The 21,028-nt window shown below is 38.2% G+C and overlaps 1 protein-coding gene across 2 annotated transcripts in view; it reads left to right on the top strand.

Moving 5' to 3' along the window:
- LOC125230602 (protein yippee-like) overlaps positions 1 to 21,028 on the top strand; it is a 204,915-nt gene that overhangs the window by 63,902 nt on the left and 119,985 nt on the right. Inside the window, exon 1 of one of the 2 annotated variants that reach the window (XM_048135810.1) lies at positions 2,089 to 2,218. The exons of the other annotated variant lie outside the window; for it this stretch is intronic. The gene's annotated coding sequence lies outside the window, so the exon portion shown is untranslated. Of the gene's footprint in view, positions 1 to 2,088; positions 2,219 to 21,028 lie in introns of those variants that run through there. 2 annotated transcript variants of the gene reach the window in all.

Raw genomic sequence — 21,028 nt, 5'->3', positions numbered from 1 at the left:
AACATCAGATCAACATTAGCATGCCGCCTCCACGGCACCCACACGGTGTCAACGTCCCAGCGAATGACCGAGGTAATGATGACTAAAGATCGTTATCAAGGTGCACTTTTCGTGGCAGATGGTACGGTTGGCAAAGAAAAACAAATACATTTAAATATTAACTTTCTTCTTAACTACAAAATAAATACTTACCTTCTTATGATTACACCTCTACGGTACAAAGCCTTTTCCGCCCAACTATATATTTTTAAAACAATATACGTCAAATGACATTAATTATGTATGTCAGAAAAATACATTACGCATTATTTTAATCCAAATAATCAAATGCACTCTAAATACGACTAATTATCTAGAATTGTTATTCAAGTAGTTCAAGTCAAAAGCAGTGCACGGAGGAGTGTAATAAAGTGCACGATCCCAGTATGGATATGACACAATATTTAGATTTTATAACAACCTTCCTGTAACTTCTGTCAACGTAGAAAGGTCATTTAGTTATTTAAAATGGATTTTTTCTAATTGACGTGAACGTCTGACAGCCAAATCTATTGAACAAATTTTAGTTATTTATTCAATGTAATTTGGATAAGTAATTATAAATATGTATGTATTTCATAATTTGTTAAGTATATGTAATGTTTTAAATACTCGTGTATTTGTTTTTTTGGCAACCATACTCTGCCACCAATACAGCACGCTGATAACGATGTTTAATGATGACACACTTGGAGGGGTGACTAATTTGAGGACTCCTGGGAGGAGCGGAAATGCAATGGCATCTTCATCATTTGCCAAGAGTGGCCCTGAAGCTTTAGTAGTTTCATGTGCTCTGCCTACCCCTTTATGGGATACAGGCGTGATTGTATGTATGTATGTATCTTCAGTGTGAAAATTTCAGCTTTTCTTTACAGGGTACGTAGCCAAATGGCACAAACGCTCACGAAATGCTCGTGGATATCTATCTCTATCGCTCTTGCGTATTGGCGCGACAGAGCCAAACTACCTTTCGCGGCGTTTTGTTTTCGTTTCGCGTCGCAGAAATGCCATTGGGCTACGGCACCAGGCCAGACAAACCAGTATTATTTACGTCCAGATTAGTTAAGTTTAAGATTTCTGAGTTAAGTGGTAGCAATCTGAAAAGTTTATTGATTGGAGGAATGACTGAGAGAGAACTCTTATTACGCCGCCTGGGGCGCGTCTTACGTCCTTCCTATACAAAATGTACTGAGGAGACGTTTTTTGAATTACATTCAGGCGGCGTGGCGGAGACGTCCGTTGAGCGCCCCGAGACACATGACGCTTAAGTGGGAACGTTGCCTTAAGTTATAGAATTTTTCGATTTTTTAGTAAATGATACAAAGTCGCTTTTCGGTGAAAGAAAACATCGTGAGGAAACCGGACTAATTCCAATAAGGCCTAGTTACCCTTCGGGTTGGAAGGTCGGATGGCAGTCGCTTTCAGGAGCAGGAATTTATATTAGTAAAAAATAATTTATCACCACACCAACTGGTAAAGGCTTTCTTTGCTATTCGAAAACAGATAGCAAAATTGCATTTTATCCACAAGGGGGCAAAGTAATTTCATACAAATTTTAACTCTATGTCTTAATCTGGTTGCTAGATTTTACCTATAAATGATGATTTTGAATCATATTGAATAAATTGATGGATTTGATTTATTTTGAAGTTTTATAGTCAGTATTTTGTTCGTGTTGGTGTGGTGAAAAATTTTGTGTTTCACTCGGTGGCAAAGTTTGTTTAACCTTCGTGCCTTGAAACCCTCGAAACGCTCAAGATTCCATTTTTTGAACCACTCGCTACGCTCGCGGTTCAATATTGGAATCTTTCGCTTGCTTGGGTATCAATATTGTCACGTGCGGTTAAACAATTACTTTGCCCCTTTGTAAAACAAATAACTATTAAGCTGGCACTTATTCACCTAAAGGTATTATATACCTTAGGTAAGTCCCTTCCAGAAAAAGAAAACTTCCCACCAGACAGTTTTTTCCCAATTCCCCGCCGATCCGTCTGGTTGCACTAGCTTGCATTCCTGCATGCCACAACGTCAGTAACCGTGGACGCGGTCGCTTGTCGCGCGCGCTCCTAGTATTTATACCTGGTATTTGTACTTGGTATTTGTACCTGGTATTTTGTATTTGCCGCCTCCGATTTTAGTGACTCTTTGGATTGCTTCAGTTCTGCGGCCTCGTTGAAAGGTGTGTTTACATTTAATCTTGGCATATTTTACTGTATTTTTAAGGAACTTCGTTTAATTATATTTTAGCGGTGTTTGAATTTTTCTTTGTTCTCCTTGATCAAAGTAAATTCATCTTTTGTACAAGAACGTTCAAAATATTCTCTTTCTTCAAAGAAATTGATGTGCATGTCAGTTAATAGTTAAGCTTAATTGAAACCATATCAGTTTAAAGCCTCATAACTCAAGCAAGCATAACTTCTTTACCGCTGCTACATTGCTGCACTATTTTAAAACTTAAAAATGTATTTTAATCTGATTTCAGATTAAAGTAAAAGCTATGGTTTGCCCAAAGCTACAAAACTACAACTTCATTCAACTAATGTTTAGAGAGTACCAAACCGAAGTATAATGAACACTGATTCTCCTCAAAGCAACCACAAAAAGGGCTTTGACCACTTTAGATTGTATTAAAATGGGTGGATTTAATTAAATTTTGCATTCAGTTGATAGCCACGCTTAGTTTAGTTAAATGACCTGGAAGGTGAATCGATATTCATTTGTTAGTAGTGTTGCCAAAATTCGAGTTTTCGGGAAAAAATATTAAAAGAAAAATTCGCATCTCACCGGGTAGATTCGAACCTTACCTTTTGAAATAATCCTCTGTGGCACTGAGCCGCGGAAGCCTACAGAATTTTCCTCAACACTTAACGCCTTAGTGCGTTTTCACATTATCCGATCCGATATCGGATGCATTCAAGCCGCCATCTTTGTTTTTTGCCTTTGAAGTCCTTCCGACATCCGATATCGGATCGGATAATGTGAAAACGCACTTGGGGTGGCGTATAATTAAATTTGTAGTAACATTAGCGTAACAAATTAAATATGACATTATGCTCATAGTAAGTTTCATTTCCAATTTTAGACGACACAATCAAATATGTATGTTACGTGTCGTAGACTGACCTCAGCATCGAGTGGGTTGGAATTAGAGTACCTACTACGTCAACAACAATAATAGATTTATGACGATATCACTCCATATCGATCGGTATTTTACTATATTATGATAGATAGCATAAGGCACTGGTCCCACCGCGAGCTAGTAAGCTATGAGCTATCGGCTATAAAAACTAACAAAAGATAAGCACTCCCGTGCAAATAACAGAGACACGGCGATGTTTATAGCTACTCGCCCAGCGGTGAGCTATCAAAATCGCCGTGTCTCTTTTATTTGCACGGGAGTGCTTATCTTTTGTTCGTTTCTATAGCCGATAGCTCATAGCTTACTAGCTCGCGATGGGACCAGTGCCTTAGTTTGTGTTATTGTGTAGGTACAGTTAGTAGTCAGTCACTCGTTCTCGTTACTTATACAAGATGCAATGGAGATCGCAAACATATTTGAAATGTTCTCACCTGTAGAAATATAAGCTATTAAGCGCATGTAATATTTTTGCGGCCTTCGAAGAGTAATGTAATAATATTTCAGCTGAATATACAAGTGTTTATTTAATCACCTGAAATAATTTTTTGAGTAGAATCAGCAATTTTTGCTATGGAGCCGACCCCGAAAGTAGAATACTTCAGAAGCTCTGCGATGCTACTATTCATCTTTGCTTGTCATTTAATAAAGTAAATAGATCATGCATAGGCATTTTCCATAATCTTTAAGAATTTTTAAAAAGAGTACCAACCACCTCGGACAGACAACTCCGGAAAACTTTTTCTTGAGAGGCGAAATGCCAGACGCATACCACCCGGGGACGGGCCTAGAATGGTTATATGGTACTCCCTAGCTCTCTAGACCGATGAGATCCGTGGTGTACTTACCCACTAAAACCTGTCACCGCCTTGGCTACATAGGTTGAGGTCGTAAGAACGCCGAAGTACTTTTTCGCAATCTCGCAGCAACCGTCCGGACTTTCCCGAAAAATTCTTCACTGAGCATGGCCCAACCCAACATGCTCTTGGCAATTTTCTTTTCACTCTGTCGAAAGAATGAAGTTTGTAAATCGAAGGCCGTTGCATAAAGAAGCTAAAGCCACACAATGGCTTCAGTGCATAACTGGAGCGGGCAAAGAGCCATGCTTGACACCGTTTTGTACATTCTACTCTGCTAATTTTCATGTGTTCTGAATTTTTGATTCTGTCGTGATTATGATTCATTATCATCATCGTGTCAGCCCAGTTTATCGCCCACTGCTGAGCATAGGCCTCTCTTCCAGTACGCCATGTATCCCGGTCCTGAGCTAGTCTCATCCAGTTGTGACCCGCAATTTTGCGGATGTCGTCCACCCAACGAGCTAACGAATGCCAAGCGCTTCTTACCTCTGTAAGCAGCCACCATTCCGTTAACATCTTAGTCCACCTACCATTACTCTGCCTAGCATCATGTCCCGCCCAACTCCATTGATTATGATTATTACTGGAAATCTGTAATACAGGTCTAAACCTAGTTCAGACTCCAGTTTCTCACAAAGGATTTTCAACATCTCGTCTTACCTATTAAATTGTTTTTGTTAATTTTAGTGTAAAATTCGGAATCCTTTGTGACCTGATAAATAAACATTTTTTATTTATTTATAGAATAAAGAAGCGAGTCTTGATCTGAGCACGTAGTTTCATTGGCGCGTATTATGTAATTATGTAAACCTTTACGGTTCAGCCTATACATTGGTCTAAGCGCGACAGCGGTGAGCGGTGGCCATATATTGGAGCGAGAAGCAGCGATGGGACTTTTCATTCGCACGTATGGCTGCCGCTCACCGCTGTCGCGCTTAGACCGATGTCATGGCTGCAGGCCTAGCACATGATGGCCGCGAGAGTATGTCGCCGCGAGATGTCCTTATGTCATTAATACAATTAGACAAAGACGTGTTATCTATCTCGCGGCGACATACTCCCGCGGCCATCATGTGCTAGGCCTACTGGGCCGTTAGGTACATGGCGCAGTCGGTAGGAGCGTTTTACAAGACTTATCATATGAGATACATATATTTGGATTTCTTTCAACCCCTTTTTGCCAAGAGTGGCACTGAAACTTAGTAGTTCATGTACTCTGCCTACCCTTTTATGGGATACAAGCGTGATTTGTATATATATGCACTGGATTGACAAGGGCAAAAAAAACCGGCCAAGAGCGTGTCGGGCCACGCTCAGTATAGGGTTCCGTAGTTTTCCGTATTTTTCTCAAAAACTACTGAACTTATCAAGTTCAAAACAATTTTCCTAGAAAGTCTTTATAAAGTTCTACTTTTGTGATTTTTTTCATATTTTTTAAACATACGGTTTAAAAGTTAGAGGGGGGGGGACGCACTTTTTTTTCCTTTAGGAGCGATTATTTCCGAAAATACTAATATTATCAAAAAACGATCTTAGTAAACCCTTATTCATTTTTAAATACCTATCCAACAATATATCACACGTTGGGGTTGGAATGAAAAAAAATATCAGCCCCCACTTTACATGTAAGGGGGGTACCCTAATTTAACATTTTTTTCCATTTTTTATTTTTGCACTTTGTTGGCATGATTGAAATACATATTGGTACCAAATTTCAGCTTTCTAGTGCTAACGGTTACTGAGATTATCCGCGGACGGACGGACGGACGGACGGACGGACGGACAGACAGACATGGCGAAACTATAAGGGTTCCTAGTTGACTACGGAACCCTAAAAATACCAATTAGTACTAGTGATTAGTTTTTATTAAATGTCGATATCGAAATGAAGAAATTTCTCCTCCATCGTTTACGCACTACCAACTATACTTTTTGCGATTTCCTATAATGTTTAAAATGGTTTATGTACAATTATGTTTTGGACGTATTTACGCAGATCCATTCCAATCTATCTGAAATTGTCATTGAAATTAAAGACTTTTGTTTTTTTATACAAGGTCTAAAACCTAATGACAATAGGCTAGTTTCCTACTCTTAAAATAAAATATTTTAGGCACTGCACGAAATGAATCACCACATAATTAGAAGAAAAATATGAACAGTAGTTATGTTTAAACATAATTTTTATTAAAAGAGTCAAAGAGAAAGATATGAAGTAAGTGAATTGACCGTGACGTCACTCCTCAGTATTTCATAGTCATTCCATATTAGCAAATCGTTTTGACAGAAACTAGCCTATTTCATGAGGATTGGAACGTTTTTGCGTAACTACGTTCGTTTGTAAAGTTTACCTTCAATAAATAAATGTGAGTGTGCACGGGAAAAACGTTCCACTATGTCGATTTCTATAAAGCCGCTTTGTCAGTTTTTTCATATATAGATACAAGTCAATCTCGCCTTAATGGTAACCGACAACGTGGGACGTTTTACTAAAGACACTCACAGATAATGCTTCAGTATAAAAAAAACATAGGTAAACTTTCTATTAAAAGAATGAACAGTAACACAAACAAAGAATAAGACATTTTTAAAAAAAGAATTTTTGCATAGGTTAAATCTTTCCATGCCTTTCCTTTTGTATTGATTGGGAAAGTTATAGGTTAAATTGCGATTAAATTGATTGGGAAAGTCGGGAATAGATCGCGAACAAAGTATGAATAACAACAAAATGCGACGAAAACCCGAAGAGAAGGTTTTAAAGCAATCTGCCCTATTTCTAAACGGGTCGCTTCCAATCGGCTAAGTTAACCTAATTGCCAACAGAATTGGGTTAACTGAAAGCAGCCATTATACCTACGTTCATCTATTTACATATAAAGTAACCTACAATTGTATGACACATAGGTGAAGCAACTGATCCTGACCAAAATAGTGTACAAGGTGAAATTGTCAGTGCATAATTTAAAAAAAATATCTAAATACTCTATGTGTAAGTTAAACCAGGGGCGGCTCACTCCGCGATTCTATCGCCGTGCTACAAGTACATGAAGTACATGCCGGCGGCCGTGAGTTCGCGGCCTAATCAGGGTTGGCGCGCGTTCTCACGGAACGCACGTTCGCACTTTCTATTGTTATTTTACGTCGCGAGTTTTTTTTTTTAGGTTCATATGCGATGTCCGCGTGTGGAATGGCTAACAATGCTAAGTTAAATAGACACCATGAATAAAATATGTACAATTAGACATTCTTACACGGATCTACTATTGATTAAGTCCCACGGAAAAGTTCAATAAGGCTTGTGATGTTGGAACTTAAACCAAAATACTGTATATATACCTAGATAGTACCCAAGACTTAAATATAATAGTATACAATTTTATAAGAGTAATTAATTCGTTTTAATCCAAAGGCAACCCTATATCATCCGACGCTGCGCACGTGCGGCTGGTTTCTTTGTAAAAAAATTGAAGGCATTTAAAAAGGCGGCATTTCGTGAACATCAAAGCAGTGGGCCTTCTGTACTTGTCCTATTATATATTCTGTGGTTAAACATTGTAGATAAAGTAAATCAAATTATTGAAAGAACCGGTCATAAATAGCATAGAAACAATAAGTCCATACATGCAACAGCACATGTTTTGTAGGCACTTAGATACGACTGTCTTTTTACTGATGAGCCTGCCGGCGTATTATGCTTCCAAGTTTATCACCTATCCACGTGGATAAGACATCTGTCACTCTCGCACTGACATACTTGCCAAAGCGTGACGGATACTTTATCCTCATATATAAGTGATAAAATTGGAAGCATCATACACCGGCAGGGATTTTATTAGAGGAGAAAATCGAGCCATAGATAAGATGAGAGGAGAATGTCTCAACAAATAACAAAAGTTTTCTTCTCGAATCCGCTGGATATCAATAATAATTCGATAACAACTCCTTTTACAACACTTTCATGAAATTGAATATCTATCAGAACTCGTCCAAATATACGAGAAACATTCTCGAAGTTTATTCGTTTCGAGAAGCGATTTCTCCAAAATAAAATGCCAATAACACTTGTATAAATTGAGATCCGCAGCATTACAATAACGCCGCTCTTGAGCGCAGAATGCGTTATTTATGCGTTCAGTGGCTCCATTCCATTGGCTTGTGAAATATGAGCGAGTTGAGGGCTCAGACTTAGCCGAACTGTAATCTGTGATAGCAAAACACTTTGTATCAACATTGAAGTAACATATCAATATCATACAGTAATGTCATGATAATATATTGGAAAACCACCGCTCATCGCGCCGCTCGCCAACGACAGGGGCGCCCATCCACAGTTCCACACACCTTGCAACCTAAATGGTCGCGCACCATGCGGTTTCGCAGGAATTTCCTCCCGCGAACGCTCCCTGCCGAGGTATTCCCGATAAATTACAGTATGGGGTTCTTCGAAAAAGGAGTGTACAAGTTTCTAATGGGTCGGCAACGCGCATGTTGCACCCCTTGAGTTGCAAACGTCCATAGGTTACGGTGACCGCTTTCCATCAGGCGTGCCGAATACCTGTTTGTCACCGACGTGAAATAAAAAAAAACCAATGAGACTTACATATTCTATTAGTAAAAATGCGATTGGAGGGCAGCTCTGTCGCCAAATCTTGGTTAGGGGTTTGAACCGGTGTCGTGTACTGCGGATGCACATACTGGTTGCGTGTATAACACTACTCTCTCGTCTCTTTGAATTCCTATACCTTCTGTGGAGGGGTCTCGAATCATATTGGGTAACCAGGTCACCAACTCCCACTCAATCCCTGGCTCCACTTCATTACAGCACACACATCTGTAATTTTACTTACTAAGTTTTTATACATTTCCAACTGCATTGCGAAATTATCAATATACTCCATCGATCTAAACTACGTTTAAGTTAAATCGATGCTAAGTTTAAATCGATGATATACTCACTCGCAGCACATGAATTTGGGAACGCTCACATATAGCGTACCCAAAACATGTCTTATGTTCCACTATAAATTAGTTAGCACCTCCTACCATGCTGTTTAAACAAGTATTGTTGCAACGAATCATAATCACATTACACTGGCGCCCAACTGGAGTCACGTACAGCTATCGGAACCCACATCAGTAGTATCTGGACGCGGGTTGCAATAACACCCACTTGACCTAGTGCGGTAATAATTTATTTTCCAGCTTGCATTATCGTGTTAGCGTGAGGGATATGTACGTAATTGGCTTGGAAACTAAAGCAGTGTAATATCCAGCTTTACAATCATTTTGGATTGTGATAGTTAGTTTAACACGGTAAGGCATCTAAAATCACATCTGAAAGAGCAATGTTACATAAGGCGTCCAGTCCACAGGTTAGAAGTAAAACAATGTTACTTAAAGGGACCCTGGCCTATCAGTTAGAAGTAAAAAGTGATGGTGCCAAATAACTGACAGGCCATTCCATCCGGTGAATTAATAGTCGGTGAGCCGCTTTAAAAACGCCATATTAGAAAATAAAACTCGTATGATTATCGTAAACCTTTGGTATCTTTGGTAAACATTTTAGACCGACCAAAGCGAATATCTTCGTTAAGGCTTAAGTGTATTCGCATTTCCGGAATCCGGAATTCCTGCAGGACACATTTCTCAACTAATTCTCGAAATGTAAATCATCTTAATACCGAATATCAAATGGTATACTTTATTGACAGATTTAATTTCAGTTTTTTGACTTTTTGAACATATCCACCGGATCCAGGGGTTTATAAGTCTAGACCCCGGATTGTTGTCGCGATGACGTCACAATAGGGTGATTTGGGGAGTAAATGGAACAGTATTAATTAATACGGATTTATTTAGATAAGATAAGAAATATCATATATTATAGTGTATCTTTTGTTTTGTAGTGTGCAATAAAGTATTTTATTATTATTATATCCTTTATTTATTTCTTTTCTTTAGATTAGGTTTTTTACAATATGAGTATAAAAGTAAAATAAAATAAAACACTTACAAAACAATATAAAACATATAAACACTTTATAAAAAACCTAACCTAGGTGCTGCTCATCAGGGCAGGGCACCAAGCTGCCAGGTGGTTAGGACCGCATCCAACGAGAGCGACTCGAATTGTCAACTGCCAGCATATCTCCGATCGGCTTGACCCCTTGGCGCTGCGTAGAGATGTGGCCTCGCTCTGCATTTTCTATCGCATGTATAACGAGCGAGTGCTCCGAGGAATTGTTCGGATTAATCCCTACCGCTTCTTTCCGCCATCGCCCTTTTCCATCGTCATCATCTAGATGGCGGCAGTCCTCAACTGTGCGTTTCGAAACTTCCTGCCCCGCACAGCTGTGGAATGAATTGTCGCCTGCGGTATTTCCGCCGATACGAAAATCGAAAAGAGCTATCTTAAAGGGACAAACACCTGATCGTGATGAATCAGGCATCCTCGTTTGCCTCCTACCCATGGTGATTATCTCGTTGAGCGTCAAGTCTATTAATTAATACGGATTTATTTATTATTATTATTATAGTGTTGATGAATACGAAATTGTTACTTTTTTTTTTGTATATTATTGCGAAACTTCCTATAAAAAATATCGACGTTGCTCTTTCGTTAACAGACTCTCCGTAACAGATCAATATTTTTTCTAAATGACTTGCGGTTAGGCTAAGTCTTCTAGTAAACAGTAGAAATTTAAGTTTGTAGTTATATACCTACCAAAAAAATTATATTGATAAATTCACTGGGAATTTTTTTTATGAAAAAATTTAGGTATTTGGATGTACCGTAAATGAAATTATGTTTTTCTCTGGTGAAATTAATATACATTTTTATCTTATCTTATAATTTATGTATCATTTTGTTCTACCTGTCCATTTACTCCCCAAATCACCATATTGTGACGTCATCGCGACAACAATCCGGGGTCTAAATTTATAACTTATGGCGCTGGTCTAGGTTCAACTATTATTAACTAGCTTTTGCCAGCGACTTCGCTCGCGTTAGAAAGAGTCAAAAAGTAGCCTATGTCACTCTCCATTCCTTCAACTATCTCCACTTAAAAAATCACGTCAATTCGTCGCTCCGTTTTGCCGTGAAAGACGTAAAACCAAACAGACACATACACTTTCCCATTTATAAATACCTAATATTAGCATGGATCTGTTATACAAAATTAACTACAACAGTTTTTTTATGAGTGAATTGAGTCTGTTTACATTTATTATCGTGGCCTGAAAGGACAGCCATATTTTCTACCTGCACTTTTATCACCAACTGCACTCCATTACTTAATTATATTTAAACTTCCAAGTATCAAGTGTACAGATGGACATTTATACTTATGCAATTTAAACCTCATTGCAATGGAATAAGGTTTGAAATATTTGTTGTGGACTGTACAAACACTTGGATAATTAAAACATGGCTGGACTTGTGGACCCATCAACTTCCTTTTAGCGATAACGTACTTGAGTACCTGGCTAACAAATATACTTAAATGGCGAAGGCCATAGGATCTTTAAACTTGGGACAGGGGCGGCTCACTCTGCAATTCTTTCGATTAGGTAGGTACCTGCCGCCGGCCGTGCACTCGCGGCCCATTCAGTGGTGACCACGAATGTCGGATGCTCGCGTGCGGTTCGTTTGTTAATGCAGGCATAGTATAATGAAGAGTATGTACTATCGTACAGTATGGCCACTCCCGCTCCCAGCTGAAAGTGCCGCCCACCCCCTCTCGGTTACCTCACAGTTACCGCCTGTCAAAAACGCTACCAGTCGACCTGTCATATCTCACTCATACAAGCTTGGTACGCGTTCTCCTACACGAGCTTAGACTGCGTGCGTAGGAACGCGCCTCTTTCATATATTTGATCACCAGTGTCCGAGGTGTGATGCAGGTAAGAATTATGAAAGGCGGCGTTTTGTTTACATCACAGCAGTGAGCCTTCTGTACTTGTACTAAGTATTATATATTCTGTGCTTGGGGATCTTGGCCCTTGGGGTGCTTTTGAGTTTTGAGGAATTTATGGTGAGATAAGTAAACCTGTGTTTTTTGTTTGAGATGAAGAAATTGTGCTAATTTTCAAAGTAACTTTGTACCAAAATAAAAAATTCCACGATTTGGGTTTCAGTTGAAAAGCTTGTTTATAGGTTTTGAGTCTCACTCGAGTTTTATAGTTTAAGAGGTCGCACTTGCAGGTCGCCCTTCGGTGTTCGTAAGGTAAATATGATCATTTAACTTGTCATATGTCTCACAAAAATATATTGGGTTGGCACAAAAGTAATGAGACACTTGGTTTACGTTTTATATTTTTTATTATTATTACAATACAAAAAGCTTAGTCGATGATGTAATCACCATTAGCATCTATGACTTCTTGCCAACGATCCGGCAAAGTTTGGATGCCTTTCGCCCAGAACTCTGATGGCTGTGCCACGAAAAAGTTGTTCAACTCCACCTGTACATCATGGAAATCATTGAATTGTTTATCCCGCAAATGTCGTTTCAGGGCTCTAAACAGATAAAAGTCTGATGGTGGGAGGTCTGGAGAATAAGGTGGGTGGGGTATCGTCTCCCAGCCCAAGTTCTGCAGCTGTTGGCGAACGGTAGATGCGACATGAGGTCGAGCGTTATCATGTAGTAAAATTACAGTGGCTCGTCTTCGTCGTTTTTTCTTGATAGCAGAAGATAGTTCGGTGAGCTGTGTTGAATATTTGTTAGCGTTTACAGTTTCATTCTGTAATAGTTCATGAAACAGCATGCCTTGCGAGTCTCAGAAACAACAAAGCAAAACTTTTAAGCGGTTCTTTTGACTCAGCTTCGGTTGAATTGGTGGCGTTTCTTCTCGAGGCAGCCAAAAAGCACGACGTGTATCGTTCTCATAATAAATCCATGATTCATCTCCCGTAACCAGATCAGTCAAAAACTCTTTACGTCGGGGTCGCAGCAAAAGTGATTGACAGATCGCGACACGGACTGCACGACTGGCGTCGGTAAGGATGTGCGGTACCCATCGAGCCAAAACTTTTCGATACCCAAGCTCATGCAGATGGTATTCCACAGCGTGGTGACTGCAGTTAAGTGCTTTCGCTAATTCACGAGTAGTAGCATCAGGATTCGACTGTAGTTCGCGGCGTAAATCGTCATCATTGAATGCAGGTGGTCGCCCTGAGCGTGACTGACTTTCAAGGCTCCTGTCTCCTGATTTAAAACGGTCAAACCATCTGGACACCGTGGCATGGCTTGTACTTCCAGCGCCCAATGCAGTGTTGATATTGTCAGCCGCAGCCCGCGCACTGTGGCCTAACAAGTACTCGTATAAGTAAAGTGTTCGAACTTGTCGCTCGTCCATTTTATTTCAATCTAACTAAACCAATCACGAGGGCGGCTTTATATACCCTCACATTAGAAGTACCTATAATGTTCTACAACATACTAGAATATTATCGAAAACAATTAACTTAAGAAAGGAAATGTATAGAGTTTTGTAGAGTGTGTCATTACTTTTGTGCCAACCCAATACTTAAATTGGCTAAAATTTATCCAGCTTGCTGAAATCTATTCTAGTTGGGTCCGATCCAATATTAAATGTGTATCCGTCAGGCATTGATTAATGACTAGGTACTATCTTTTAGCTACGCGTTTTTTTAATCAAAAAAAGCCAATAGGTATTAATAAAATACACACTAACACCTACTAGACTAACAAAAAACTAACAAATCAAGCTCGTGAACAAAAAACCAGAGACTTGTAAAGCGAAGGCCGAAATCTAAGTCGAGATAGCAACTAGTATTAATTCACTCCTAAGTAATACACGTTGAAGTTCAAATACAAACTTTATCCATTGATATAAGGAATAAAATGTCATGTAGACCTATTTCTAATGTTGTTACATATTACCTTTTGGTTTTAGAAATAATGGAGTACCTTGACCTGAGATATCTTCTGTAAGATCGAGCCCTTGGCACGCAAGCGTTAATATGTACACACATTTGAACCGTATTTGTATGGTATAAGATTCAAAGGGTTTATGATTTGAAATGTATTAAGTGTTAATCTTGAAGCAACGGTTTTGATTATAAAGACGTTGTTGGTAATAGTATTTGTGGTATTAAGCAACAATTTTTTTTACGAAATACGCAAACTTAGATCAAACATGTATAGTACAGCCTGGGACATATAAGTAATCCATACTAATATTATAAATGGGAAAGTGTGTGTGTCTGTTTGTTTGTCCGTCTTTCACGGCAAAACGGAGCGACGAGTTGACGTGATTTTTTAAGTGGAGATAGTTGAAGGGATGGAGAGTGTCATAGGCTACTTTTTGTCTCTTTCTAACCCCCCACTTCCCTAGAATGGGAGGTAGAAGTTTTTATGGAGCGTTGCGCGTTTTCGAATTTAAAGCGAACGAAGCCGCGGGCAAAAGCTAGTACATAATAAACTATTAAAACGCATTTTTAAAACTAAATTGTTCTCTTCTAGTACGATATTTACCTTCATTATAAGATTTATAAGGGATTTAACATGGGGGCCATTCCACGAGAAAGTCGCCTACGACATGTTTTTGCCTTGTATGGCCGTTAAATCAATCAAATCCGTAAATCTCGAGAAAATACTGCCAAGTGGTTAACCAAGTCATGAAAGATTGTCAGACACAACTTCGCTTTCTTAGCGTCTTCAGAAGTATTAGAAGAATTGCATGTTGTAAGCGACATTCTCGTGGGATGCCCCATGTGTTCAGTGTTCACGAAACCGATAAGAATAAAGTTCAACCTACATTTTTCCCGACATCCATCGTTGGAAAATTCCGCGAAGCGCCACCATCCCCTTTTTCCGTTAGAAAATCGTGTATTCTTTCTGTGTTAGAAATTGTCTGTTTGAATTCGGGAATTTGTACGCGAGGTAGCTGTTGCTGTTAGTCAGTCAAGTTTAGCGGAAAACATGATTCACTAGGGTGAATATGGTATTTATAAAATAATAAATTTTGTGTTTCAACATTCGGTATAGTCATGTCAGGTCGGACTAGACTAGCATTACGTATTCTCACTATAAACATAATCGATTTTTCAATGCCAGTCAGTAGCTGCTGGTACATAAACGATAGCTCCTCGTTACCCATGGCTATTATTTTCAAGGACAGATCGATGGTAACCATGATATCATTGATGAGGATGAGAAAAGAAATGGATAGGTATATTATGGTCCTGATTCATTTTGAGGGTCGTGAATATATCTATTTCTATAGATTATTTTGTAGTAAATAAGCGTTTTGACAAACCTTTACTTCATCTTCAACCTAGCGTTTTCCCGGCCTAGCGCCAGGGTCCGCTTTCCTGCTCAGTCTTCTCCACTTCGCCCGGTCTTCGGCATCCTGTGTGAGATTATTCTATTGCAGCGGTTCTCAAACTTATTTTCCCATGGAACTCTTTTAGAAAGCAAAATACCTGACGGAACCCTTAAATTAAATAAAAAAAAATAGTTGCAATCTTTATTTTAATAAGTAATCCTATTAGTAAAATCTAAAAACTTTTTTTTTAACAATTGGTGAATATTTGGTTTTATGGAAGAGAGTTAAGTTGCATATCAGGTACCCAAAATTCACACGGAGCTCCCAGAGAGGCTTTGCGGAGCCCTAGGGATCCGCGGAGCACACTTTGAGTATGGCATCTATTGCATGTCCGCTCTCACGACGTCCAGCCAAGCCAGCGCTTCTTAGGCCTACCGGTACCTCGTGGCCTAGGGCCTTGGACAGTAAGACTGAGGCATCTGTTTCCGACGTAGTCTACCAGCGTAGTTTGCCAATTTACTAAGGACGAGTTTTGACCGTAGGGCATCAAGTTTCGGCGATTCCGCGGCAGTCTCCCTGACACTCCAAAATGTATCGCAGCCATATCATGCGTTTAATGTTATGATCTGTACATAAAAACTAGCATATACTAGAATGTTATATGCATATCCATATAAGCTCCAAACCCAAATCTAGATCCCTCCTGAGTTCTGGAAGCATTTGTTTTGTTTTTGAATTTGTAACCTTTTGATCCTCAATAAAAGTTTTTTTTTTAATATGTACAAAAAGTTGCACAAGAGTACTGAGGAGGCAGTAAATAGTATAGGTAGTAGTTCTAAGACCACACCACGGTCTACTAAGTAAACGTCGACTCTAAGTCAATATTGTCTGTTGTACTGAAGAGATCCTTTGTGTTGACAAAGTTATGTGACGTCATTGATTGAGTTGGAACGTTTTCTCATTGAATTAGAACCAACACAAAAAACTTATTCCCGTGGTTAGAAAGTTTTCTGGAAAGTTCCAGGGGTTGGAATTTAGAGGACGTTTTTCGCTGGAAAATAAGGTTATTAGACAATTCTGATTTATGAACGTGTTACAGTATTAAATTGGTTCTGATACGACCCAGGCGGTTGTCTTGGTGATGTGGCCTACCATAATATGTCCACTTGAGTATGAAACCTTAACTGGCACTGAAAAATAATATCAATACATTCATAGTTATTGTAGGGATGTGCGAGTATCTAATTCAAAAACTTATTGTTATGATTTTTTACATTTGACGTATCCTATTATTCCTATTATAAGGAATAATAGGATACGTATAGCTAATCCTGTTTTTGCCTAAAATTAACATACTTATTCGTAGGTAACGCTTGAAATTGTTACTTTTTGTTACAGGTACATATTGGATTTCACTCTCCATCATCTGCTAGCTACGGCAAAATTAGGAACTAATAGAGGACTACGGATTTATAAGTATTCTTATAGATATTATCTTTGAGACACTCCAAAACAAGGGATTTGATTTCATCTGCGAGTTCTTACATGTAATTTAAAATATAATGAGATAGAGTTATCTTCACATTTAGATGTATAAATGAATATAACAAAGATAGAGTTTCTTTCCAATGAAGAGATCATCTTTACTGGCAGGTTACAGTTTTCAAGCAGTTAGTCAGTAGTTCGATAAAAAGATAAACCAGTGATGAAACGAGTGCTTGATACTTTTACAAAGGTAATGAGTTAGGTTTATTATTCATCATTTTGTACTGTTTAGCTACAGTTGAGATGATTATATTGGTTGCTTTCAGAAAAAGAAGATATTATTGAAAACAATATTTCCATGCCAGCCGTATGGTATTCAGCAAATCCCACGTAGAAGATTGTTCAAATTGATAATGAATGAGGCAGTTAAGAATCAACTGATTACCTACAGCAGCAGGCAGTACCAATTCATGGGCATGTTAGTTCCTCAATGCACAATACTTGTACTTATAGTCACCATAACTCGTGGGTATATATTAGAAGTGAACCAAACGAAAAAACTTCAAAAAAATTATCCTATTACTGAAATAAAATATCCCATTCTGTGACTTTGTTTATTTTGTAATATTCTTGAGTAACAGGCTAAGTATTTAATAAATTGACGTGAAACGAAAACTAAAAACCTAAAATTCAGCGTTTACGTACATATCAAACATCAATTACAACGACATCGACATAGGTAACGACAAAGTCTAAGGTAAGGTATAGAACTTTTGAAGGCGATTAGGCCATTATGGGGTGTATATGAAGATTATAATTTGATACAAAAGTGAGTATAGAAAAAGCATTTTGAAACAAGTAAAAATTGTATCTAATTTTTTGGCAGGGCACGTAGCCAAATGCACAAACGATTATGATTAACATCGTTATCGTAGCTTAGCTATCTCTATCACTTTTCCGTATTAACATGACAGAGCTAGACTGAATTTCGTTCGGCGTTTAGCGCATAGATTTAAAGTCCATGGTTAAGCGTCAACGATTGACATTTCAGCTAAGTCCTTGTGTCAAAATTGACAAAGCTAATCTTTTTTTAATTTATTGGGAGCATTGGCAACTTGGCCATCAGCGCAAACATACAATATTTAATACAACATACAGTAGAAGAAACAATTACAGGAATAACAATTACTTTGTAAATCATAAAAGTAATATTGCACATATTGAAATGCTAAACTTATGACTATTTAGTAACTACACAATACAATGTTTTATGAATGAAAAGAAGTATTTTTGAACAATTACAAATTATTTACAAAGCGCCAATAGTGTGCATAATAAATTCATAAATTGATAAGGGTTTATAACAGCCTTCAAGTTCATTTCCCGGTTCTTTGCTTGGCTGAAAATCCCGGGAATTCCCGGAACTTTCGGTACCGGTATTTCCCGGGAGCAAACGCTATTAGGGATAGGGATAGGGGTAGGGTTAGGGATAGGGATAGGGGTAATCGGTCGGCAATCGGTAATTGTAAGCGATAATGCGAGAAAGTACTTTTTACCCACCGACAATAGTGCCGAGATACGGAGCTATGTGAGTTCTGTTGTATACAATATGTAGTTTCCTCAGTGTATATGGAATACATACCTACTCGTACCTACTACCTACGCTGTGGTCGCTGTGTAACATTTGTACAACCACTGCAAGCATTTCTTTTTTAAAAACAATAGTAATATGAGTAATCGAAAAAAACGCTGACAAACGTCTGCATAGGAACCTACGGATCCAAATGAAAATTTTATTATTTGTATATGTTTGAATAAGAATTCTTTTAGTAAGCGAGCGACACCGCGGGCAAAAGCTAATTCTATATAAGATGCTATGTACCCTTTTTCTGTAAAAAATATTTCTATTTCTTTACTACTCGATAACATCACAAATAAACAAAGTCAATTAATGAAATACTTTATTTTAGTAACAGGATTATTTTTTGGAGTTGAGGTTTTTTCCTTTATTGGAGCACTTCTATACATATACCTGTGATGATCATGGCCAATAATACCATTAAGTGCATCGCGGAACAAAAACACCTATAAATTGGTACTGCTCCCCTCTGCTGCCCTAAGGTTTTGAGTAGCGTAACTGCCAGAGTGCCACAGTATTAATATCAATTGAACCATCTTCCATGTTGACTAAATACCATACGGGTTTGTTCGGAAATATTGATTTCAATCATAGCTTCCGTCATCTTTCTGAAACCAAAAACTGCTTTGAGCATTATAATCATCTCAATTGTAAATAGTACAATATGATGGCCAAAAATAACCATTACCTTATTTGATTTGTTCACTGGTTTATCTTTATATTCAATTTTAGCTAATCTTGAATTTCACGTAATATTATAAATTAATGCAATATGTTAGTCATAATTTTATTTAAAACTGCAAATATAATCGTGAAAATTCCGTGTGATTTTTGTATAACTTGACAGAAATGTCACGTCAGAATGACTTGGCCTATGGTTTGAGGCCTACTTCCGAATACCGAAGTTATCGAAATGTGAACATGCGTCTCTGTTAGGCACAATATATTGTAAACAAACGTAAACTCACTTACTTTCTGAGTAAAGTAATACGGCTCTCACTTGGGCAGCCCATGGTAACGGTACAGCTCAGACAAAATGATTCATGAATTCACTGTTTAGCTCGACATGTGTCATTGTTGATTAAACACGAGTCCAAAAGTCTTAACTCACACTATAACGGTACCCGAAATTAAGATTTATTAACTTATATTTAAAGCTCAAGGTGGCATATAGGAATGAAACGGCACAATCTCCAATTGATGTTTATATTTTTGTTTCACGCATCCCAACGCTAGGCCATGAACCACGCAAAATCGTCTCACATCCGCATGAAAATCGCTTTTAGCACAGCATAACACCGTGTATATTTGTGTGAATGTTAAAATGAGTGAGTTCTCTATTGTTTCTGTTTCACGTATTTCAAGTTCAAGGGTGTCGCGTGCCAATATTAGCCGTGGGCTGTGGGCTGCCATTTGTCGGGCGTTTGCCTTAGTATTGTATTAAGAGGCCTTATTCCTAAAGACGAGCGTTTTTTGCAAAATGTAACCTTTTTCATTCAAAATTATAAAGAAACTATAAATGATTATTAATAAAATGATAATGTTCCTAAAAGTACATATCTTAAGCTAGAAAGTCAATTGGTAATACTTTAAAATATGTCTTTTTATACTTCTAAAAAATCAGTTTTTTCGGAAGACGTTTTCAAATTTCGTAGTGGGATAACTCGTTTAGAATCGTGATTGTGCTGTTAAAAATGTTATTTGGGGTAATAAATGATCACAATCCTATTTGTTATATCCTGTACGAGTTAGCTAATACTTTGACATTTTAAGATTTACTTGAAATGGTGGATAAATAACCTTCCGTGTCCTCCCCATTTTTTCGATAAAAAGAGGTTTACATTATGTATTTTTCCTGCGATTCCTGCATTTTTTGTAACTCTTAAATAATATTATCCTAAACTAGAACTTCTTTTTGACCTATAAGAAAAAAATCATACATATAAGACATACCTTTCTGTCTATAGATATTTTTTTAAAACACCTAAAATTCGAATAAAAGACACTGTGCTAACGCGAGCCCGCTCAGTCTGCGCCGAGCGCTCGAAGACAACGGACCTGCGTTTGATCGTCCGGCGCACCTAGCTTTCGTAAGCAGCTCGATAGTTCCGAGAAGTGCCGTAAACTGCGACTAAACAAATCTTGATCCTTTTTACACCTTATGCAATTTTAGCATTCGACATGCTTTTCATATGATTTTGGATTTTAAGTTATACGTGAAGTTTGTTGAGAATTTGAATTATTATTATATTTTGGGACCATGATGAGGTTCTGGTTCTCATGATGATGGAGTCAGGCAGGAAATGTTCAACAGAACTGCTATTCTACTTATCATAACTCCACCATGTTTGGGCTCATTAGATTTGGGCCGACGAGCACCATCGAACTAGATGAGGTCCAAGGTCTCATGATGGAGTCAGGAGGTGGTCAACAGAACTGCTATTCTCCTCATCATAACCCCATCATGTTTGGGCTCATTAGATTTGGGCCGACGAGCACCATCGAACTAGATGAGGTCCAAGGTCTCATGATGGAGTCAGGAGGTGGTCAACAGAACTGCTATTCTCCTCA

Source organism: Leguminivora glycinivorella, chromosome 10, assembly GCF_023078275.1.
Source record: "Leguminivora glycinivorella isolate SPB_JAAS2020 chromosome 10, LegGlyc_1.1, whole genome shotgun sequence".
In the NCBI taxonomy this organism is placed as follows: Eukaryota; Metazoa; Arthropoda; class Insecta; order Lepidoptera; family Tortricidae; genus Leguminivora; species Leguminivora glycinivorella.
Note: the sequence above shows the minus strand (reverse complement) of the source record. Positions and strands in the feature narration are given on the sequence as shown.